The sequence below is a fragment of the Lagenorhynchus albirostris genome, chromosome 8 (genome assembly GCF_949774975.1).
Source record: "Lagenorhynchus albirostris chromosome 8, mLagAlb1.1, whole genome shotgun sequence".
In the NCBI taxonomy this organism is placed as follows: Eukaryota; Metazoa; Chordata; class Mammalia; order Artiodactyla; family Delphinidae; genus Lagenorhynchus; species Lagenorhynchus albirostris.
The window spans coordinates 82,518,886-82,545,105 of NC_083102.1; the positions used below are offsets into that span (position 1 = coordinate 82,518,886).

The 26,220-nt window shown below is 35.1% G+C and overlaps 1 pseudogene; it reads right to left on the reverse strand.

Annotated features, from left to right (window-relative positions):
• Nucleotides 1-23,082, reverse strand: part of LOC132524346 (platelet glycoprotein 4-like) — a 47,422-nt pseudogene extending 24,340 nt beyond the window's left edge.
• Between the last annotated feature and the right edge of the window lie 3,138 nt (nucleotides 23,083-26,220).

Below are 26,220 nucleotides of genomic sequence, written 5' to 3' on the forward strand. Positions count from 1 at the left end.
CCATTTCTCAAGGCTCTTATAGAGTTCCAAGAAACAGAATCATACACAGCAGATTTTAATCTTTGAGTAGATTTCCTTGTCCTAGTCCCAGCCGGATCAAATACATTGGCTTCTTTACTCAAAGCCTAGAGTGAAGTGGTTAACAATGAAACTAGTTGCTATGAGTTTGATCCCCAATTTGGTCACATGCTGACCATTTAAACTTGGGCAGGTTATTTAATTTCTTGGTACCTCTGTTTCCTTATCTGTACAATGGGTATAATAAAAATATTAATATTAGGTTGAACTGTATAAAATTAGTATTTTTGAAAGTCAAAATAAGCAGAATATGGAGTAATTAAATATTTATCCTCATAGGTTGTTATAAGAATTAATAAATGTGAGCACTGAGAATAGTGTTAACATATAATAAGCATTCAATAAACATTGGCTACTATTATTATACAAATTCTATCCACCCTTTCTAGGGAGAACTCTCATCTCATTTACTTCCCAGATTGCTTTCACTACTTTGTTCTTAACATTACTGTCTAAACCAGTCCTGTGGAAATAGCTCATGTAAAATCTTATGACACTTCTTTTTCTGTCATTTAATCATTTTAATATTTACTCCCCATCTAGTGAAATCAAAACTTCCTTTAAAAAGTAGAAACATACTGAAAACAGTATTCATCCTCTCCTCTCACTACTAAAATTTGTTCTGATTTGGACCAATTACAAGCAGTTTTCCCATGTTCAAAAAATTTTCTCGTGTGTGTGTATGTCTGTGCATGTTGAGAGAAAGAAATCTTTAATTCCCTTCTTTGTCCTTTTTCTGAAGTCCTTTGGTAGTTTCTACTTTCCACATTCGTGATAGCTCATACCATTGACTTTTAGTTTATCTAGCAAGATTGCAAAAACCTGCTGGGTCCATACAAATCTAGTAGGAATCATAGTCTAAAATACTGGTAAAGAAATTTTCACATACAATGCATAAAAATCACGAAGTCCCTAAAAAAACATTCCTTGGAAATAAGGAGTAAAGAAATACATATATATATGAAGTAAAATATATGAAGTAAAATATATGGACCATTTTAGGCTATCCCAACTGCCAGTGTCAAGGTGCCATCTTTTAGAATGAGAGGGCATCATAGAGTCCCAACTCTATACTTTAAAAATTAGATAACAACATGAGATGATTTTCTGATCTTTTAAAATTAAGCAATTTAATTCTTCTTTTTTAATGGCACATTTATACAGGTAATAACGTTCTCAGTTTGGTATTAGTCCATAAAATGAAGCAAGTAATCTGCAATGATTTCAGTGGTAAACAAAATCTGCTCAGTACTGAAACTTGTATACATTTGTAAAAATAACAGCAGTAACCTAAGTGCTGCTGAGGCAGGGGTAAGACACTTTGTTCTCTGGGATTACACATAACTCAGAGATGTGTGCTAATTTCTCAGTCCTTTGTCTCTACATTCAAACTCTTTAGAAAGCAAATCTACTGTTTAGTTTTATCTGTAATCTCTATAGTAAAGATTAAATCTGAGCTCTGATCTTTGATGTATACACTGATGTTCATATCAAATCACTTATAAAACCTCTCTCTATTTCTCCTAAGGTATACAGTTCTATCAGTAACTCAGTTGGACATTTTGCAGTTTGTTCTTTTTACTCCTCTCTCTCCCTGTTTAGTCCCTCTATCCCACTGCATCCTATCACCCATCAGTTCTATGTACTCCATCACACTAGACCAGAGTGCCTTTTTGTTATGTGAAGACTGTGCAAAGATCTTTCTAAAGGGAGTCTTAAATTCTCCTTGAAAGTGGTCATGTCCTATATTGGTGTTTCCCGTTTTCGGTCTCCTCACTTTCCAACACTTTCTATTGTAGAATTACAGAGTACAAAGCTGTGTAAATCAGCAAGTCCCTCCTTTCATATTGCTTAGGTTTGGAAACTGACTCGTCCTCTTTTTGGCTAGGTGAGTTGGCAAGTTGATTTAAGGTCTTGTGACTGTAAAATAATAGTACCTTCTCATAGATACTTGTGAAGATTAAATGAATTAGTATATATGCAGCTCTTAGTAACACTAAATAACACTAAATTAATTATTTAGTATATAGTATATTAGTATATAGCATATTTGATATCAATCTCTAAATGCAGATTTTGTTATATCTAACCCCTACCAGAAAACATACACCAACTACTATTGTCTATCATGTCATTAATTAAAGTCTTCTGCGTAATGTTCAAAACTACCTAAATCTTACCACATGATGTCTTTCTAATCATCTCTCTTGTTAATCCTGTATTTCTGGCACATTTTCTACATTGTTCCTTCCCTCATCACATTTAGTTGCATTTCTACAACTTTATCCATCGTATTAACCAGTTCTTTGACACTTTTACTGCAGTCTACTTTGGACACTCAAAGTTTTATTCTTCAAAATGCAACTCAAGTCTCTCCTTCTTCCTGAAGTTATTGAGTACTCTGAGAAAGTTCTCTTTCTAAATAACATTTATTTTTCCATATTCTATACTTTAGAATTCAATTATAGAGTTTCATAGGTCTCTATATGTTTTTACAATTTGCTTTTCCCCAGTTAAAACTTATATTTATTGAGATAAATATTTATTTTATTCTCTCTTAGCCTCTATACAAAAGCAACTTTCTGATGTCTGAAAACTCTTATTTCCTCAGGATTAGCCATTGTGAATTTAGAGATAAGTATTAAACAATTAAAATAGATGGTAGCACCTCTCCTGCCATCTAACAGAATCTATATGTATAATATTGTTTAATAATAAAAAAATAGTTGTTCACTATTCAGCTATTGATCATCAATTATGTATCAGAAAAAAATAGTCTTAATGTAAAATGCTATGCACTGGAAGATTGTTGTGACTTTTCTATTCTGAAAACTTTTCCATAATATAAGTTATAGTCTGTGTGTTAGAACTGACCCTGTTCTCTCTACACAGAAAATTCAGAAGGGAAGCACAGTTTATAGAATAAGAAGTGTGTTGAGCAATGACAATTCTCTGTCACACCATTAGATAACCATCACCTCACCATCACCTGTATGTCTCTGTTGAACTGTATAAAAAATGGTATCAAGAAATCTGGCAATTCCAAGGAAGGAGATGGCATTCAACTTATAATATTTTTTTCAATTAAATGTATGCAGTTGAAGATAGGCAATCTGTTAGTAACAGAAAAGATAGAAATTACTATATCATTACTAAGCCAATATAGCAGGCAAGTATAGAAAGTGTACCTTAAAATGTCCTATTTTTCTGTCTTTTATACTGAGACAATGTAATGTTTTGTAATGGTACAATGAGACAATTTATTTAAACTGTAAAACATAAGCATTTTAGCTAAGCAACAAAAACAAAGGATTGGAAAATAATAACTTCTTGTCCTAAGAAACTTGATTTGAAATTAAATCTACATATTTATTTGTCAAACATGGATGAGACAGATAATGGTCTTGGCAGGAACAGAAATTGCAGTGTGAGTTGGTAGTCTAGCCCATTTTATGAACCAGTTCTTGTTCTCCAGTGTGCACTGTGCTTACTAACATCTAGACCATTGACATCTGAACCACGCTGAGAGCTGAGGCAAGCACTCAGATATGTTTTATTTGGCCAGCATTAGGTTTAGAAAATGAACACACATGCCTTTAGGCAGGGCACACACTTTTAAATTCCAGTAGTCCCTCTCTTCACTTTATCTTATTCTTGGCATTTTCAAAATTTTTTGTTAAGTTTGTCTTCAAACCCTTGAAGCCACTTGAAATTTGAATTTTCCATCCCTGGTTTAGGACTTCAGCAGATCTGCTACTCCTTATCCTAGTTTTCTGTCTCTTTATCAATTAAAGTTGGTGAGTGTGAAGCTGAATTAGAAAGAACTAGGATTGAGATAAATTTTGGCTTGTTGTGCAAAGTCTATATACCAAGTCATTTTATTTTTAGTTAAAACTATAGTCAACTTATTATGCATATACTGGGGTATGTCCTATATATCATTTCTGAAAATATTTTTAAGAGTCAAGTATAAAACTTCATCAATAGGAAATATCAATATTTATAAGACAATCACATATTATTACACATTTTAAAAAGCAGTTTAGCAAACAAAAAATTATTTTTTACCAGTTTTGCCAAATATTCCTGTATCAGTATTAAACACAATTATGTTTAAGTTATGTATAAGAAATATCATTTTACTTTTCTGAATATTAACCAGAGTGCAACTACTTTTATAAATATACTCCCACAAAATACAGTTACTTATTTCTTATTCAAAAGCATATCAATATACAGTTTGGACATAATTAAAAGCAATTAATAATAAGCAGTTAAGGAATACAAAAAGTAACTAGATTAAAATATAATATCAAAAAGTCATCATGAGAGGAGGAGGGTACAAATGCAGGTTTTTAAAAATGCATTTGAAATTGAGATCAACAACTTAAAACAATCATGCATGTATATATAGACTGCTATACAAAAACCACATGGTAACCACAAATCAAAAGTGTATAATATATATACACACAAAAAAGAAAATGGAATAAATCATAACACTAAAGATAGCCATCAAATTACAAGAGAACAAAAGAGGAAGGGAAAAAAAAAGACCTACAAAAACAAATCCAAAAATATAAATAAAATGGCAATAAGAACATAAATATCAATATAAATAAATATCAGTAATGACATGGAATGTAAATGGACTAAATGCTCAAACCAAAAGACAGAATGGCTGAATGGATACAAAAGCAGACCCATAAATATGCTGTGAACAAGAGACTCACTTCAGATCTAAAGACACAGACTGAAAGTGAGGGGTGGAAAAAGGTATTCCATGCAAATGGAATTCAAAAGAAAGCCAGAGTAGCAATACTTATATAAGACAAAATAGATTTTAAAATAAAGACAGTTATAAGAGATGGAGAAAGACACTCCATAATGATCAAGGGATCAAACCAAGAAGAAGATATAATCCTTGTAAATATATATGCACCCAAAATAGGAGCACCTAAACATATAAGGTGCATAATAATGGACATAAAAGGAGAAATTGACAATAACATAATAATAGTAGAGGATTTTTAACACCCCTCTTACATCATATAAATCATCCACATATAAAATCAGTAAGGAAACACTGGCCTTAAGTGACACATTAGGCCAAATGGACTTAATTGATTATATGGAACATTCCACTTGAGAGCAGCAGAATACACATTCATTCCAAGTGCACCTGGAACATTCTCCAGGACAGATCACATGCTAGGCCACAAAAGAAGCCTTGGTAAACTTAAGAAAATTGAAATTATATTAAGCACCTTTTCTGACCACAGTGCAATGAGACTTGAAATAAACTGCAAGAAAAAAACTGCAACAAAACAAAACAAAACACGTGGAGGCTAAACAATATGTTACTAAACAACCAATGGATCACTAAAGAAATCAAAGAGGAAATCAAAAATTACCTAGAGAGAAATGAAAATGAAACATGATGATCCAAAACCAGTGCTTTGCAGCAAAGGCAGTTCTAAGAGAGAAGTTTCCTATAATACAAGTTTACCTCAGGAAACAAGAAAAATCTCAGTAAAACAATCTTAACTTACACCTAAAGGAACTAGAGAAAGAAGAACAAAAGGAAACCTGCAGTTAGTAGAAAGAAAGAAATCATAAACATCAGAGCAGACAAAAATGAAATAGAAACTAAAAAAAAATCAATAAAACTAAAAGCTGGTTCTTTGAAAAGATAAACAAACTTGATAAAGCTTTAGCCAGACTCATCAAGAAAAAAAAGAAATAACCCAAATCAGTAAAATCAGAAATGAAAAAGCAGAAGTTATAACTGACACCACAGATGTACAAAAGATCATAAGAGACTACTATGAATAACTGTGTGCCAGTAAAATGGACAAGCTAGACTAAGAAATGGACAAGTTCTAAGATACAGTCTCCCAAGACTGAACCAGGAAGAAATAGAAAATATGAACAGACCAATTATGAGTAATGAAATTCCATCAGTAATTTTAAAACTCCGAATAAATAAAAGTACAGGATCAGATGGTTTTACAGGTGAATTCTACTAAATATTTAGAGAATAACTGACACCTATCCTTCTGAAACTATTCCAAAAAATTGCAAAGGAAGGAATACTTTCGAACTCATTCTACGAGGCCAGTGTCATCCTGATACCAAAATCAGACATAGTACAGAAAAAGAAAACTAAAAGCCAATATCACTGATGAACATAGATGCAAAAATTCTTAACAATATGTTAGCAAACCAAATCCAACAATATGTTAAAAGGATCATACATCATGATCAAGTGGGATTTATTCCAGGGATGGAAGGATTTTTCAGTATCTGCAAATCAAACAGTGTGATACACCACATTAACAAAATGAAGAATAAAAACCATATGATCATCTTAATAGATGCAGAAAAAGCTTTTGATAAAACTCAACATCCATTTATGATAAAAATTCTCCAGGAGGTGGGCACAGAGGTAACCTACCTCAGCATAATGAAGGCCATGCATAACAAACCACAGCTAACATCATACTCAATGGTGAGAAGCTGAAAGTATTTCCTCTAAGATAAGGAACAAGACAAGGATGTACACTCTTTCCACTTTTCTTCAACATGGTTTTGGAAGTCCTAGCCTCACCAATCAGAGAAGAAAAAGAAATAAAAGGAATCTAAATTGGAAAGGAAGAAGTAAAACTGTCACTGTTTGCAAATTACATATATTATACATAGAAAATCCTAAATATGCCACCAGAAAACTACTAAAGTTCATCAATGAATACAGTAAACTTGCAGGATACAAAACTTGCAGGATACAAAATTAATATAGACATCTGTTGCATTTCTATACACTAACAATGAACTATCAGAAAGAGAAATTAAGGAAACAATCCCATTTACCACTGAGTCAAAAAGAATGTAGTACCTAGAAATAAACCTACCTAAGGAGGTAACAGACCTGTACTTGGAAAACTATACGACACTGATGAAAGAAATTAAAGACAACACAAACAGATGCAAAGATATACTGTGTTCATGGATTGGATGAATTAATATTATTAAAATGAGAATACCACCTAAGGCAAACTAGAGATTTGGTGCAATCCCTATCAAAATACCAATGGCATTTTCCACAAACTAGAATAAATAATTTTAAAATCTCTATGGAAACACAAAAGACACCAAATAACCAAAACAATCTTGAGAAAAAAAAAATGGAGCTAGAGGAATCAAGCTTCCTGACTTCAGAGAATTATACAAAGTTACAGTAATCAAAACAGTATTGTATTAGCACAAAAACAGATACATAGATCAATGGAGCAGAATAGGGAGCCCAGAAATAAACCCATACCTATGATCAATTAAACTTCAACAAAGGAGACAAGAACATACAATGGAGAAAAGACATTCTCTTCAGCAAGTTGTGTTGCAAAAGCTGGACAACCTCATGAGAATCAATGAAACTAAACACTCCCTCATACCATATACAAAAATACACTCAAAATGGATTAAAGACCTAAATTTAAAACTGGATATCATAAAACTCCTAGAGGAAAACAGGCAGAACGCTCTGTGACATAAATCGCAGCAATATTTTTTTAGCTCTGTCTCAAAAAGCAAAGGAAATAGAAGCAAAAATAAACAAATGGGACCTAATGAAACTTAGAAGCTTTTGCAGAACAAAGGAAAGATTGACAACACAAAAAGACAACTTACTGAATGGAAGAAAATATTTGTAAATGCTATGACCATGGATAAGAGGTTAATATCAAAAATATATAAACATCTCATACAACTCAACATCAAAAGAAAACCCAAACCTAACAACCTATTTTAAAAATGGGCAGAAGAACTTACTAGACATTTTTAAAAGAGGATATCAGATGGCCAATGGGCACATGACAAGATATATAACATTGCTAATCATTAGGAAAATACAAATCAAAACCACAATGAGATATCACTCACACTTGTCAGAATGGCTATAATTAAAAACATGGCAAATAAGAAATGTTGGCGAGGATGTGGAGAAAAGGGAACCCTGATTCATTGTTGGTAGTAATGTAAATTGGTGCAGCCACTGTGGAAAATAGTGTGGAGGTTTCGCAAAAAAACTGAAAATAGAACTACCATATGACTCAGAAATTCCACTCCTGGCTATATATGTGAAAAAAACAAAAACACTAATGTGAAAAGATACGTGCATCCTAGTATTCATAGCTGCATTGTTTTCAGTTGCCAAGATACGGAAGCATCTTCAGTGTCCATCAACAGATGAATGGATAAAGAAGTGGTATATTTTCACAAAGGAATAAATACACAGCCATGAGAATTTTTTTAGCTATTTGCAGTGATATAGATGGACTTGGAGGGCATTGTGTTAAGTGAAATAAGACAGATGGAAAAGGCAAATACTGTATGATATCACTTATATGTGGAATCTAAAATATACAACAAAGTAGTGAAAACAAAAAAGCAGCAGGCTCATAGATATAGACAACAAACTAGTGGTTACCTGTGAGGAGAGGAGAGGAGGGAGGGACAATATAGGCCTAGGGGATAAATGGTGAAGAAAATATTTAAGGTAGTGGATGCCTAGTTTCTGTGATAGGCCTTGTTTTCTTACTAATCTCAAATATATATATTTTAACATATTCTAGTGCAGTATTGTTCACTTTGTCATGGACAACTGATTAATGACAATTCTGTTAAAATCAACCAGATGGTGTCAGTATGTATTTCACCTAGTCAATCTTATCTTTGGTATCTTTATATGATATATGCTTATTTCACAAAGATGGCAAGAAAACTTTTAATGGAATGAGTAGATCCTATTGTAACAAAGAATTTATTATTCTAATATTTGAAAATATACTCATTTGAGCTATTTTGGTTGCAACAGGATTTTTTTAAAATGGAGTTGACCTGACATTGATAAGCAGATTGTGCTTTGTAGCTTTTAATCAAATATTCCCTACTTCAAAATGCCCCTGGCCAGGAGAAACAAAAATGCCAACAGAATGGAGGCTATAGACAAAAAAGAGGCACACATAATATTTTTGTCAACCTTGTAAATATAGTAATAAAAATTATATTTTGTTATGGTCTCAGATTTTCCCTCCATAGCTTTGTTGTGGTAGAAACACCACTCTTATGAATTTATTAGTATTTCTTTCCACTTTAGGAACCACTTAGTTTTTCAGAATTATTACCAGCATAGCTAAGAAAATAAGGGAAATTAGATTTTCCCCAAAATGCAGAAAGACAAATGTTATAAAAATTTTCATGGCAATTTATTAATATTTTACTCTTTTTATCTATTAGGATTTCCCTTTACCTGTTTCACTGTAAGTCAGGATAAACAAACTGATTCACACTGAGGTCCTGGTGGCTAAGAACCTTGAATAGTCATGAGTGTCACATGTTTTTTTTTTTTCCATTGTAAGTGAAAAACTCACAAGCCTAAACAAGTGACTTATTTTTCCTGTGGAATTTTATGTGTCACTGAGCAAGTAGGGTGGGCTTTTTATTAATTGCTTGGGGGTGGAGGGTGAAGAATAACAGGCTACCTCCTATGGCTTTGGCCAGGGTTGTCATAATGCGATGGAACAAGTTATGTAAACCTGATAATAATGACTAGATATTCTCAGGTAGATAATTGTACAGCACCTGAAAATTTTCGTGGAACATAATCTTTTAAACGATCATTGTAATTGCTAAGTAGAGAATGTCACCCAGGTGTCCTGTACTGTATACAAGTGATCATATTCAGGGGAGCTTATCAAGTAATATTTTACTGAATGCCCATTTCATAGAACATTCCCCAGTTTTCACCTGCAAGTTGTACCTAAGGTGGTCATTAAAATAAAGGGATCCAACCTGGTGTAATTGAGACTGGTAGACTGAAGATGAAACCAAAGCCTGATATGCTACCACTTAATGGCTCTATACCTCAAATTCCTCATGTGTAACACAAGATGCTAAGATGAGATCTGTAGTTTTTAATTTAAGCAGCTGAACTGGCTCTTCACTCAAATTCTTACACGGAAGACCAAGCAGAGTGACTATGATTACAACAGTGGTGGCAACCCTGAGACCCCGATGTCCTTTGCAGTTCTGACAGATGGAATATAAAATGATTTAAAAATTATAATTTGGTTGTTGCTAAAATGGATATACGTGTGTATATTTGCTACTTTTCGGATTCTATGCCATCACCTAGTTGACAATCTATCTGACCTTTACCAGAATCATTCTCCTTTATTCAAGCATCCCCATGGACTATAGGGAAGAGTCCCAAGGGGCAAAGAGTCCCAAGAAAGTCCACTGGAGAACCCAGGGGGCAACACGTTCTTCAGTGCCTCCCTCTTTAAACCTGAAAACTCATTATTATGACTTCTAAGAACCCTGAGCTGAGAGACATCAAATCATGGGCAGACCTGCGTACTGCCTAGACTCTGTCTGCTTTAAAGTTAAAACTAAAGTGACATAGTGTACACAGCCCACTGCTGTTGAGTCAAGTTCATCAGAAAACAGAAGTGTCAATAATTTATTGTGTTGAATCGCATGGTTAGGCAGTTCCTAGTCTAACTCTGGATGATGCATAAGCAATGATACAAGAGTTACTCTAACATTCCTGCACATGTGTACTGATATTTTCAACAGAAAAAGATTGAGTTTATCTACTTTTTCAAGTTTTTAACTGCATGACTCACTTTTGTTACCTTGATGTAAGTTTCCATGTTTTTCCCTCTAAGAATAAGGAACATATTTCACATGAGTGTAGTCCTGCTTTATCAGCAGCTTTGCTTTCTGTGGTTTCAGTTACCCACAGTCACATAAGGTCAACTGAGGGCAACTAAAACTGTCCAAAGCAAAATCTTAAATAAGGGGTACTGCTTAGGGTTTGGTGCTATCCATGGTTTCAGGGCCATGCTGAAAGTCTTGGAAGGTACCCCATGACACCCATGGATAAGGGAGTGATTACCGTACTTGGGTACATTTATTATGCTTCAGTGCCTTGTCACCATGAATAAGTATTGCTATCATAATCATACTTTAACCTTATGCTTCATACTACAAAATTATAAATACAGTTGACCCTTGAAAAGCACAGAGGGGTTATAGGCACGGACCCTGTACACAGTGGAAAAACCACATTATGACTATATAGTCAGCCTTCCTTATCTGTGGTTCTGCATGGATTCAACCAACCACCCATTGTGGATTGGGCAGTACTGTAGTTTTTATTGAAAAAATCTGCATAAAAATGGACTCTTGAAGTTTCAACCTGTTTTGTTCAAGGGTCACCTGTAGTTTTATTCACCTGAAGCAAAAGAGGGACAAACACATTATGTAAGGCATGTACTGAGTACATAAGAAGAAAGTTCAGATTACTCAGCACATCCTATTCAACAGCTTTTCCATTTATGTTTATCTTCAAACAAAAAAAACCAAAACATGTCGTTTGTCCCCACTTTTCTCTCAAATGCAGTTATTTATAGCAAGTAAAATTTTTTCTTGCTTACTTGGTTTTCTTAACAATGCAGCCTCTTACATATTAAAATTTATTTTATTTGCTAATTTTAGATTAAACTTTTTTCTTTATTGTTTCTTCTTCATAGAAATAGACAAGATATTGATGTCTGTAGTAATTTACTGCTTGTTTAAAGTACTTAAATTTAGAAAACAAAGGTGCTGGAAAGAAAATTAATTATTAAGACATGTCAAGTAGAGAAAGTAAAAAGTATGTTTTAAGATATCACTAATCACATACTTTTCTTGAGTCTTTAGGGATATCAGCTGTATCCTATCAGTTCATAGATCATAAATTCTATTTCTTTTGTAGAATTCGTGAGTATATCTACATGTGGGCTTTCTTTGAAAGAAGGAAGAATAGAATTTTTCTGTTTCTTTTTTTGTTGTCATATCTACATAGTGTTTCTAGAATGAGCAGTATGCCTTTGCACTATGTTGCACTGGTGGTAGGAACTGAGGCTGAGCTCTAAAAAACATCTCCAATACATAGTTCAGAACAACAGAGAAAGTTCCCAGGGAATCTGTAATTATTCCCATGTGTGGATAGTGCTGTGTTCCCTGGGAAACTCCACCTAGAAAAGGCATCACCCAGGGACTTCCCTGATGGCTCTTTGGTTAAGAATCTGCCTGCCAATGCAGGGGACATGGGTTCGATCCCTGGTCCGGGAAGATCGCACATGCCATGGAGCAGCTAAGCCCATGCGCTACAACTACTGAGCCTGCGTGCCACAGCTACTGAAGCCCGCGCACATAGAGCCCATGCTCCACAACAAGAGAAGCCACCGCAATGAGAAGCCTGTGCACCGCAATGAAAAGTAGCCCCCGCTCGCTGCAACTAGAGAAACCCGCATGCAGCAATGAAGACCCAAAACAGCCAAAAATAAACTAGTTAAAAAAAATTAAAAAAAATAAAAGCCATCACCCAGAGGTAAAATTTCCTGGGATGTGAACTACGAAACTTTAAAACAGTTTCAGATTACAAGAATACATACTTGTACCATAAATGAATGCCAAGACCTGGATGACATTTTCTAACTCATGAGTGAGTATCACAAATTTCCTATTCTATCCATAAGTCTTCTTTCCATTTTTCCTTAGAATAGGGAACCAGATCAGACACCTCTGTTTTCCACTAGCCACACACTATTATTCTTTTGAAACTCAATCTTCCTCACCTAATAAATACAGTATCTGCCCATAAAACTCAGTTTTAGAGTTTTGAGTGTAATTAACACAACAACAGGTTGAATATGAGTGGTGAAATTTAGCTTTCAAAATTAATTAAGTTCCTTTTCACACTCTTACTTTACACGATATCTAGGTGTGTTTATAAAGCCATGATTCCCTAGACATGAGTAAAATGCAGATACACATCCAAGCTAGTTAAATCAGTCATTTAAATCTGGTTGTGCTTCATCATGTGGAAACAGAAGGTCATTAGACTAGTACGTATTTTACATGTGATCCCAATATGTAAAGATAGTTAAAAGAACAGCTATTGTGGTCAAAGTGGGAACTATGGCCCATTCCCCTTCCAGTCACATCTCATTTGGGCCCTGAGTCATCCCCACAGAACCCAAGGGCTCTGTGGAAAATGTTTAAATAACTAGATTAGGAGATCTCCAACACATTTTTTTTCTTGAACTTACCATAATCCTTTTAATATACTTGTGCGTTTCCAACCTATCAGAATATATGGAGGTAAAAATATGTAATAGAAAAAAGTTTATAGATATCTATAATATAAAACAATAATATACATCACTAAATTAAGTTTTTCAAATATAACAACTTAAAACTTGTTTTGGATGGGCCCTGAACCAAGATGGCGGAGTAGAAGGATGTGCTCTCACTCCCTCTTGTGAGAACACCAGAATCACAACTAGCTGCTGGATAGTAATCGACAGGAAGACACTGGAACTCACCGAAAAAGATACCCCACAGCCAAAGACAAAGGAGAAGCCACAATGAGATGGTAGGAGGGGTGCAATCACAGTAAATCAAATCCCATAACTGCTGGGTGGGTGACTCACAGACTGGAGAACACTTATACCACAGAAGTCCACCCACTGGAGTGAAGGTTCTGAGCCCCACATCAGGCTTCCCAACCTAGGGATCTGGCAACTGGAGGAGGAATTCCTAGAGAATCAGACTTTGAAGGCTAGTGGGATTTGATTGCAGGACTTTGACAGGACTGGGGGAGACAAAGTCTACTCTTGGAGGGCACACACAAAGTGTGCGCATCGGGATCCATTGGAAGGAGCAGTGACCCCAGGGGAGAATGAATGAGACCTATCTATCTGTATTGGATAGATAGATAGTATTGGAGGGTCTCCTGCAGAGGCAGGAGGTGGCTGTGGCTCACCGTGGGGACAAGGACACTGGCAGCAGAAGTTCTGGCAAGTACTCCTTGGCATGAGCCCTCCCAGAGTCTGTCATTATACCCAACAAAGAGCCCAGGTAGACTCCAGTGTTGGGTTGCCTCAGGCCAAACAACCAACAGGGAGGGAACCCAGCCCCATCTATCAGCAGACAAGTGGATTAAAGTTTAACTGAGCTCTGCCCACCAGAGCAAGAGTCAGCTCTACCCACCACCAGTCCCTCCCATCAGGAAACTTGCACAAACCTCTTAGATAGCCTCATCCACCAGAGGGCAGACAGCAGAAGCAAGAAGAATGACAATCCTGCAGCCTGTGGAACAAAAACCACATTCACAGAAAGATAGACAATATGAAAAGGCAGAGGGCTATGTACCAGATGAAGGAACAAGATAAAACCCCAGAAAAACAACTAAATGAAGGGGATATAGGCAACCTTCCAGAAAAAGAATTCAGAATAATGATAGTGAAGATGATCCAGGACCTCAAAAAAAGAATGGAGGCAAAGATCGAGAAGATGCAAGAAATGTTTTAACAAATACCCAGAAGAATTAAGTAACAAACAAACAGAGATGTACAATACAATAACTGAAATTAAAACTATACTAGAAGAAATCAATAGCAGAATACCTGAGGCAGAAGAACGGCTAAGTGACCTGGAAGACAGAATGGTGGAACTCACTGCTGCGGAACAGAATAAAGAAAAAAGCATGAAAAGAAATGAAGACAGCCTAAGAAACTTCTGGGACAATATTAAACACAACAACATTCTCATTATAGGGGTCCCAGAAGGAGAATAGACAGAGAAAGGAACAGAGAAAATATATGAAGAGATTATAGTCAGAAACTTCCCTAACATGGGAAAGGAAATAGCCAACCAAGTTCAGGAAGCACAGCAAGTCCCATACAGGGTAAACACAAGTAGAAACATGCTGAGACACATAGTAATCAAATTGGCAAAAATTAAAGACAAAGAAAAATTATTGAAAGCAGCAAGGGAAGAATGACAAATAACATACAAGGAAACTCCCATAACAGCTGATTTGTCAGCAGAAACGCTACAAGCCAGAAGGGAGTGACATGATACACTTAAAGTGATGAAAGGGAAGGATCTACAACCAAGAGTACTCTACCCCAGCAAGGATCCCATTCAGATTCAAGGGATCAAAAGCTTTACAGACAAAAGCTAAAGAAAAGCTAAAAGAATTCAGCACCACTAAACCAGCTCTACAACAAATGCTAAAGGAACTTCTCTAGGCAAGAAACACAAGAGAAGAAAAGGACCTACAAAAACAAACCCAAAACAATTAAGAAAATGGTCATAGGAAGATACATATTGATAATTACCTTAAACGTGAATGGATTAAATGCTCCAACCAAAAGACACAGGCTTGCTGAATGGACACAAAAAGAAGACCCATATATATGCTGTCTACAAGAGACCCACTTCAGACCTAGGGACACATACAAACTGAAAGTGAGGGTATGGAAAAAGATATTCCATGCAAATAGAAATCAAAAGAAAGCTGGAGTAGCAATACTCATATCAGATAAAATAGACTTTAAAATAAAGAATGTTACAAGAGACAAGGAAGGACATGACACAATGATCAAGGGATCAATCCAAGAAGAAGATACAACAATTATAAATGTATATGTACCCAAAATAGGAGCACCTCAATACATAAGGCAACTGCAAACAGCTGTAAAAGAGGAAATCAACAGTAACACAGTAATAGTGGGGGACTTTACACCTCACTTACACCAATGGACAGATCATCCAAAATGAACATAAATAAGGAAACAGAAGCTCTGAATGACACAATAGACCAGATAGATTGAATAGATATTTCTGAATTTATTTGAATTGATATTTCTGTATTTATTCTGACCAGCTGAATAAATACCTCTAAGTCAGCCTTGAAAGACAACCTAACAGTAACAGGCAGAAATACATTTAGTTCATTAGGTCATATTTAAACCAGTCCTCATTGGATTGCTTGTGCTGTCCCTTCTGGGCATGTGTTGGATCCTCATTTGCTAGCTGTGCAATTTGCTAGCTGTGCAGTACAACTGGAAAGGAATCCAAAGCACTCTTCTTCCTCAAGCATTGCATTATTTTTCCAGAGTATTTTGAATGACACATTTATTGTAAAATTAATAAGTTATAAAAAAAATTTTAGGTATATTGAGATTCTTTTTTCCAATGTCAGACCACTTAATTATGATAAAGTAGAAATGACCTGTGTAATCTCATTATGCTTTTCATTTAAGAAGAGTAACTTATGGACATTTTAGGTAATCTAAAAAGATGATTTCCTTATATCTGTGACCTTTTATCTTTGTTGTATTAGTAAAAAAGGTAGTATAAAGGCTAATTTAATAATTATTTTGATTAAGAATGTCTATTTTATTGTATTTAATCTGCTTTGATACATTTCCTTCTCAGCCTTAATTCTCACAAATACACATATGCAGACCCTCCAGTGTGACAATTCAGAAACAGCCCACCAACACAGGAGTTCAGATGCCATTTTAAACAGCATATCTTAAACATATTGAAAGGATAGTTAAATGATAATGAAAATATGAAGACTATTAGAGAAAGGTGATTCAGAAGAAAATGCATGTAAAATAGATGCATAAGTTGACACTGAATTTACTTGGATCACTATTTAATCAATGGCCTAATGCCATCCAGTCCTCTGTCTCTGAAGAGGAAAATGTCACACCCTCCCGTGAGCAGCCCAAAGAATCAAATTTACATTCCCAAAGGCAGCTGTTAAGTGTTCAGTCCCATAGACAACAGTTCCTTAGTAGCTTAGCACACAAGACCCGGAAAATGCAGAGCTATGTATAGTCTGCAACCATATATTTACATTTTGAGCAAAACATTCAGCTTGAGCAATAAGGCAGAAAAATGCTGTACCCATTTCTAATGTATGTTGGGGTTTCCACTTTAAAAAGATTGTGTATGTGCAATATTTTGAAAGGATATTTTTTATGAGGGTATACCTTGCCTTATGTAAATCCACTAGAGCACTAGACAAATTCAGTGGAGTGAAAGCTAAAACTGTCAACGTGCTAAAGTCAGCTTAGGCACAGTGCTTTGGGAGCTCTTCTTTTTTTTCTGAAAGACCACTTAGAATTTGGAAACAGACAGACATAAGTGACTCCTGATGTTACCAACACTAGTTACATTGATTGGGGATTAGGAGTTAAATAACTACTTATTCATATTTTCTTAATCAGAAAATGGAGAAAACTAAATAAGAGAATCATAATAGGAATTAATTGAGGTGAGCTATGTGCAACACTTGACAGGGGCCTGATTATGAGGCAACAAAGTGCTTCCCTTTCCATAGGTCCCTTTCCCCTTTTCTCTCTTTGCTATAGCTCCTGGAGATTATGTCTCTCTATCAGACATATATTTGACCTATTTTTTTTGTCCTGTCTCTGCATCTACTAGAATGTTGGCTTCATGGGAGGGGAGATAGTTTTATCTGTTTAGAGGTATAAAATGAGAAGTCTTGTTCAACCACCAGTTCTGTTCCTCAGAAGTGACTGATGTCAGATGTGTCCTCATACCCTCCATTAATTTTAAGAATTTTAAACTTATATACATATGTGTATGGACTATTACATACACTGAATCATACTTTCTGCAACTTGCCTCTTTTAATATCAAGTACCTTGGAGATATTCTCATATCATTGATAGTGTTAACTCTCTTTTTTTCCATTATTAAAAAATAGTCCATAATAAATGTAGTAGTCTTTTAAATGACCAGTATCATTTTTAATGAAACTTTTGATTTTTCTAGTTCTCTGATCTTACAAAAACAATGCTAAAAATTCATGCCTGTATAGTTTTGTTTATGTGCTTGGGCACTAGTAAGCAGAAAGTGAAATTTCTGGGTTGAAAGTATGTACTTTTTTTTGATAGGGAGAGTTTTACCAAATTTCAGTTCATACAGGTAAACAACAATGTGTGAAAATGCCTCTCTCCATCCATCACTCACACTGGTTTATACTGCACTTTAAGTTTTTAGCATTTATTGGTAAATATTTAATTAAGTGAAGTTTAACGTATTTTCTTAATTATATTGGCATTTACATTTTAAAATATTAATGATAATATCTTTTTTCCCCTTGTGGGTTTATCCTTTCCTTATTAATTAGTAAAGAAGTAGCTAGCCTTCTTACAGTTGACAAGTAAAAAATTTTTTGACTATTTCAGAGTTTATTTTTATTGTATTTTTATAAATTACTGAAATTTTCAAGTTTTATGCCATTAATTTTCACAGTAATTCCTTTTAAGTATTGTGTCATGTTTTGAAAGGCTTTCTCCAAGAATATGAAAAATAGTGAACAAACTTTCGTCTAGCATTTGTATGGTTTCAGAAAATCCTTTATAACATTATTTCTAGATAAGCTGATTCATGGAATTTAACACTTGTGAAGTAAAGGAGGTAAAAGAGTAAGTTGAGTAATTGTAAATATCCCAACATATTTGAGTAGCAGATGACAGATACATAATAAGAGTTCTAGAAGAAGAATCACATGGCCCAAGTTCTGACCACAGCTTTATTAATAATAATGGGTTTTGTGAACTGGGCAGCACACAGTCATCATATTCCTGATTTCCTCTTTTGTCAAAGAGAATAACTACAAGCGTTAAGCTGAAAACCAAGTCATATGGTAGATTTAAATTTTAAAACGTAAAGCTCTATGTATTGGGTTGGCCCAAAAGTTCGTTCGGGTTTTTCCGTAACATCTTTTTTTTTTTTAAACATCTTTATTGGAGTGTAATTGCTTTACAATGATGTGTTAGTTTCTGCTTTATAACAAAGTGAATCAGTTATACATATATATATGTTCCCATATCTCTTCCCTCTTGCGTCTCCCTCCCTCCCACCCTCGCTATCCCACCCCTCTAGGTGGTCACAAAGCACCGAGCTGATCTCCCTGTGCTATGCGGCTGCTTCCCATTAGCTATCTATTTTAGGTTTGGTAGTGTATATAAGTCCATGCCACTCTCTCACTTTGTCCCAGCGTACCCTTCCCCCTTCCCATATCCTCAAGTCCATTCTCTAGTAGGTCTGTGTCTTTATTCCCATCTTGCCCCTACGTTCTTCATGACCATTTTTTTTTTTGGATTCTATATATATGTGTTAGCATACGGTATTTATTTTTCTCTTTCTGACTTACTTCACTCTGTATGACAGACTCTAGGTCCATCCACATCACTACAAATAACTCTATTTCGTTTCTTTTTATTGCTGAGTAATATTCCATTGTATATATGTGCCACATCTTCTTTATCCATTCATCTGATGATGGACACTTAGGTTGCTTCCATGTCCTGGCTATTGTAAATAGAGCTGCAATGAACATTGTGGTACATGACTCTTTTTGAATTTTGGTTTTCTCAGGGTATATGCCCAGGAGTGGGATTGCTGGGTCGTATGGTAGTTCTATTTTTAGTTTTTTAAGGAACCTCCATACTGTTCTCCATAGTGGCTGTATCAATTTACATTCCCACCAACAGTGCAAAACGGTTCCCTTTTCTCCACACCCTCTCCAGCATTTATTGTTTCTAGATTTTTTGATGATGGCCATTCTGACCAGTGTGAGATGATATCTCATTGTAGATATGATTTGTATTTCTCTAATGATTACTGATGTTGAGCATTCTTCCATGTGTTTGTTGGCAATCTGTATATCTTCTTTGGAGAAATGTCTATTTAGGTCTTCTGCCCATTTTTGGGTTGGATTGCTTGTTTTTTTGATATTGAGCTGCATGAGCTGCTTGTAAATTTTGGAGATTAATCCTTTGTCAGTTGCTTCATTTGCAAATATTTTCTCCCTTTCTGAGGGTTGTCTTTTGGTCTTGTTTATGGTTTCCTTTGCTGTGCAAAAGCTTTTAAGTTTCATTAGGTCCCATTTTTTAAATTTTTCTTTTTATTTCCATTTCTCTAGGAGGTGGGTCAAAAAGGATCTTGCTGTGATTTATGTCATAGTGTGCTCTGTTTGTTTTTTTCCATACATCTTGCAGAGAAACCCGAATGAACTTTTGGGCCAACCCAATAGATTCTATGTAGTAGATAAAGTCTATAAAGAGATTCATTTCTTTTTTTACAGTCCAGCAAATGAAAAGAATTTTAATATTATATGCATTGCAATTCTAACAAAGACCTATGAATTACATGGGTAAGCAAAGACCTATAAATTACAGTGATGATACAGTAACAGAGTGAATATGTATTGGGACCTTACTATCTGCCATTTGTCCAAATAAGTGTTTCATATATGTTATCTCATTGACCTATCATACCACTTACTATGTTCTTTAGAGAACTAGTTGAGGTCACACAGCTAATATTTGCAAAAGGACTGAAACCCAGATAGACTGACTGAGGAACCTATACTCTATTCTAAAAGAAAAAATGTATATATATATAAACGAGTTCTTGATCAATACCAACTTTACATATTGTTTTCAAGACATTTGTACACATTGAATAACAATTTTAAATAACCTGATATTAGAAAAGAAAATGATATCTATATACAACAAAGAAGGAATGAACAATGACAGCATTCTGTAAGTGGCAAGTAATAGAATTATTTTGAGATTAAATAAAACAAATAAAATTCATTCTAAAGACCTGTAACACATACCCTGTACACATACACTGTAAAGTATCTCAAAACATTAGTTACCAGTGTAAAACCATAAGGTAAAATATGTTTCATCACTTTAATCCTTTGGGTAACTAAACATAGAGATTTACACACAGGTATTTATGCACATACATAATACACATGATTGTGTGTCTGTGTGCATATATACATAAGCAAACATATTTCTTCAATCGCTGCTTTGTTCATTAATAGAAATATTACACCAATGGGAGGTTATACCTGCTTTGTATCGTGAGCAGGGTCTTCACATGCAAGGGTAAAAATAAAAACATATGTACATAATTTAAGAAGAGAATATTGAATGCACAAGACATAGCAGGGTATGGTAATGCCAGTGAAAGCTTGAGTGATTAAAATGGAGGTTACTGATATCACCTTTAAAAGAAAATTTAAAGGACACCATTAAAGATGAAATGTAGACTATCAGGGTCATTAAAATTTAGACTTAAACGATGTAGTTTAATGAATCAAACCACAGAATGAAAGTAAACCTACTGCATTAAAGATATAAAATAAACTTATCCACATGTTTTATAGAAGCCGCAGTAGGAGCTGTGTGTAAAAGACAGATTAAAGAGAGAGCACTTTTGTATATATGGATAGCTCTCATGTGGGCAGGGCCAGATTAATATGTAAATTTCATGGGCCTGCTGAAAATGTTGGCAGACCTAATCTTGACTTGAACTTTTGCAAAGCTGACTTAACTCTCTACAAGAAGGGGGAAGAAGTCATTTTTATGATCTTATCTATATACACATACCTATGTAAACTCACACTCATATGTATCCATGTATGTACATATGCACGTGTATTCATGCACATGTGTGTTTTTGTGTGTTGCACCTTGTACTTCCCTTTGCTCACCTGCTTCAAAATTTTATATGTAACAGGAAATTTTTGTCATGACTAGGAAGTTAAGGTTCAGGTGCCTTAGGCACTCCCACAAATAATCTATTCTAGTTTGGAACTTGACTGCTGCCAGCAGAAGTTGAGGGTTGTCCTCATTAATTTCCATCCAAGCATTTTCTTAGGGAGTAAAGAGGGTTCTTTTTTGAGCCAACATGTATCTTCTTTATCTTCCTTATATTGTACCCATTTATCTGGAGCTCCTGAAATATATGAAAGATGCATAGTCCCTCTATCACTTAGCAGCCCTGTTGAAAAGAAGTACTAAACATTTCCTCATGCTGGCTTTTCCAAACTGGAATTCTGTAAGTTACCACCCCAAATATTTTTTTTAGTATTTTAAGTTTTTTGATAAGAATTAAACATTTCACATTTACGTACAGTTAAAATCACTTTTTTGGTATACAGTTTGATGAATTTTTACACATGCATAGACTAGGTTCTTACAGTCTCGTGCACAGACAGCATGCAGAAAATTTCCAGCACCCGTGTAATTTCTTTGTGCCCCCCACCCCCCCAGCCCGCCCCAGTGCTAACCCGGTGAACCCAGATCTGTTCGCTATGCTTGTATTTTTTGCTCTTCTAGGATGTCATGCAAGTGGATGTTGTTATACAGTATGTGGCCTCTTGAGAATGGCTTCTTTCACTTAGCGTAACACATCTGAAGTTTACCCATATTGTTGGGTGTATCAGCACTTTTTTCCTTTCTGTGGCTGAGTGCTCTTTCATGGTGTGGATAGACCACAGTTGGTTTATCCATTTCCCAGGGGAGGAACACTTGGTTGTTTCCAGTGTTTGGTGGTTACAGAAGAAAAAAGCTGTTATAAACATTACATTCAGGTTTCTGTGTGAATATAGATTTTATTTCACTTGGATACCCCAAATTTTTAATAGAAAACACTGTCTTCCATGCTTACATTTAGAAAATTGGATTAAAGAAATATTGGTGTCTTGGAACATATATTATGCTTATATGTTTAGTGACTCTTCAAGGGGGCTATTTAGTTTGCAGTATTTCCCAAATATTTCTCCAGCAGACCAATTTTTTACATATAGTATCTATTATACCCAAGAATTAGTGTTCTAAGGGACACCATTTAGTAAACGTTACTACAGGATATCTTAATTCTCAATAACAAGCACCTTCAAGGTTTCCAAATTTATTAACACAAGGAGTAATTAGGCTGTTGGTGGCTTTAAAAATTTCTAGCTTTGGGGGGGGCCTTTTATTATTCAAAACTGGTTTTCTTTTCATGATAATATAACTTAACAAAATCTCCATGGCTTAACACAAAAACAGTTGATTTCTTTCTCATAACACATGCCTCACACTTGAGAGCTGGTGGGGCTGTGCTCTACACGGTCACCCAGGAAGTCAAGCTGATGGGAACCCACCATCTCGTCTGCACGTGGTCAGGTGTAGCAGCAGCTGATAAGAACCTGAGTGCTCTGCAGTGCTTCTGAGGCACTTCCTGTGCTTCAGAAGTATTTGGTGGCACTTCCATCCATGGACAATCAGCCAGAATTTATTGCATGACTGCTCCTAATTGTAGGGGTCTGACAGATGAAGGGGAGTGGACAAAATACTTGGGGCTACCACTGTTTCTGCCACAGCTAATAACACTCCTTAACTTCTTCTTATGAGCAAAATTGCCATGATGTTAACCGATTGATGTCTCCTGAATGTCATGATAGAGTAATATAAATATTGTACAATGGTGAATAGAGTTTGCCACAGAATGAGGTTGTATTGAATGTAAAGGAAAAATAATCATTAGTAAGATATCCCACATGTAAGAGCAAGAGAAGAATTTCAGAAAGTTGCAGCAGGGAATTAAAAGAATGTTTAGCATTCACTTAAAAATGGTAGCTGTGTAGTCCAGGAATGTGTTATATGGTACAAAAAGTTAATAATACAGTTACTACCATGATCAGATGATTAAGGTTAGCATGTCAGTGAAAGCCACAGAATAGGAAAGGCAACTATTTCAAATACTGAGCACTTTACATGTACCTCTTTCTGCCTTAGGTACTTTATTTTATAAGTTTTGTTTTCCCTTTTTAATTTTATAATTTTTATTGAAATATAGTTGATTTACAATGCTGTGTTAGTTTCAGGTGTACAGCAAAGTGATTTAGTTATATATATGCATATATATGTTCTTTTTAAGATTCTTATCCATTATATGTTCTTAGAAGATATTGCATATAGTTCCTGTGCTATACAGTAGGTCCTTGTTGGTTATCTATTTTATATATAGGAGTGTGTATATTTTAATCCGAAACTCCTAATTTCTCCCTTCCCCCACTTTCCCCTTTGGTAACCATAAGTTTGTTTTCTGTGTAAGTCTATTTCTGTTTTGTAAATAAGTTCATTTGTATCAATTTTTTATATTCCACATACAAGTGATGTCATGTGATATTTGTCTTTCTCTGTCTGACTGGCTTCACTTAGTATGATAATCTCTATGTCCATCCATGTTACTGCAGATGGCATGATTTAATTCTTTTTTATGGCTGAGTAATATTCCATTGTGTGTTCATACCACATCTTCTTTATCCATTCATCTGTTGATGGACACTTAGGCTGCTTCCATGTCTTGGCTGTTGTAAACAGTGCTGCTAAGAACATTGAGGTACTTGGTGTCTTTTGAAATTATAGTTTTCTCTGGGTGTAAGCCCAGCAGTGGGATCTCTGGATCATGTGGCAATTCTATTTTTACTTTTTTTAAAAAACTTCCATTCTGTTTTCCATAATTGCTGCACCAATTTACATTCCCACCAACAGTGGAAGAGGGGTTCCCTTTTCTCCACACCCTCTCCAGCATTTATTAGTTGTAGACTTTTTCATGGTGGTCATTCTGAACTGTGTGAGGTGACCCCTCACTGCAGTTTTGATCTTCTTTTCTCTAATAATTAGCAATATTGAGTATCTTTTCATGTGCCTGTTGGCCATCTGTATGTCCTCTTTAGAAAAATGTCTGTTTAGATCTTCTGCACATTTTTTGATTGGGTGGTTGTTGTTGTTTGTTTTGTGTGTTTTTTTTTTTTGATATTGAACTGTGTGAGCTGTTTGTATATTTGGAAATTAATCCCTTGTCGGTTGCATTGTTTGCAAATATTTTCTCCCATTCTGTAGGCTGTATTTTTGTTTTGTTTATGGTTTCCTTTGCTGTGCAAATGCTTTTAACTTTAATTAAGTCCCATTTGTTTATTTTTGTTTTTATTTCCATTACTCTAGGAGGTGGATCCCAAAAGGTACTGCTGTGATTTATGTAAAAGAGTGTTCTGCCTATGTTTTCGTCTAGGAGTTTTATAGTATCCAGTCCTACATTTAAGTCTTTAATCCATTTTGAGTTTATTTTTGTGTTTGGTGTTAAGGAGTGTTCTAATTTCATTCTTTTACATGTAGCTGTCCAGTTTTCCCAGTACCACTTGTTATGGAGAGTGCCTTTTCTTCATTGTATATTCTTGCCTCCTTTTTTGTAGATTAATTGAGCATAGGTGGGTGGGTTTATTTCTGAGCTTTCTGTCCTGTTCTATTGATCTAAGTGTCTGTTTTTGTGCCAGTACCATACTGTTTTGATGACTGTAGCTTTGTAGTATAGTCTGAAGTCAGGGCGCCTGATTCTTCCAGCTCTATTCTTCTTTCTCAAGGTTGCTTTGGCTATTTGGGGTCTTTTGTGTTTCCACAGAAATTTTAAAAAAGTTTTTTTACTATTTCTGTGAAAAATGCCATTGATAATTTGATAGGGATTACACTGAATCTCTAGACTGCCTTGGGTAGTTTGGTCTTTTTAACAATATTAATTCTTCCAATCCAAGAACAAGGTATATCTTTCCAACTGTTTGTTTCATCTTCAAGTTCTTTCATCAGAGTCTTATAGTTTTCCAAGTACAGGTCTTTTGCCTTCTTAACTAGGTTTATTCATAGGTGTTTATTCTTTCTGATGTTATGGTAAACAGGATTATTTCCTGTATTTTTCTATCTGTTATTTTGTTGTTAGTGTATAGAAATGCAACAAATTTCTTTATATTAATTTTGTAACTGTAACTTTACCAAATTAATTGATGCAGATGACAGGATATTATTCATAGAAAATCTTAAGGATGTCACCAGAAAACTACTAGACCTTGGCACTGTATATTCATGAACAGATTAAGTGTATTACAGTGATTTTTCTTAAAAGATCAGGAAATAGTGAGAAGCAAGCAGAATAGCAAACAGCAACAGTACTTTTGAAAAACGCACTTGGTATTTGTAAGTAATTCTTCTTAAGTAAAAGAAACCCACGGTCATAAAAGTTTGGGAAACACTGAACAGTAAATTTTTCTTTTTGGAGATTTATAGCACATTAAGAGCTTGAAAACATTGCAAGAAGAAATCAGTTTAAAGTTATTAAACCCAAGTTTACCAAGCTGTTTATCATAGAGCTAAAAAGAGTAAAAAAAAAATTAACGTATCACACACTGCTGGGCCTGGTGTACAAATGAAAGAAATAGTTGTTGGGCTTATTGTTTTCCTACATGTCTTGCTGGGTGTGCCAAGAAAGACAGGACCTAACTGCTCATTATGTGGGCCTTTCCTTGGGCTTATGTTTTCAGTGGTGAACCTGGAGGGATGATATAATGCCTCACTCCTG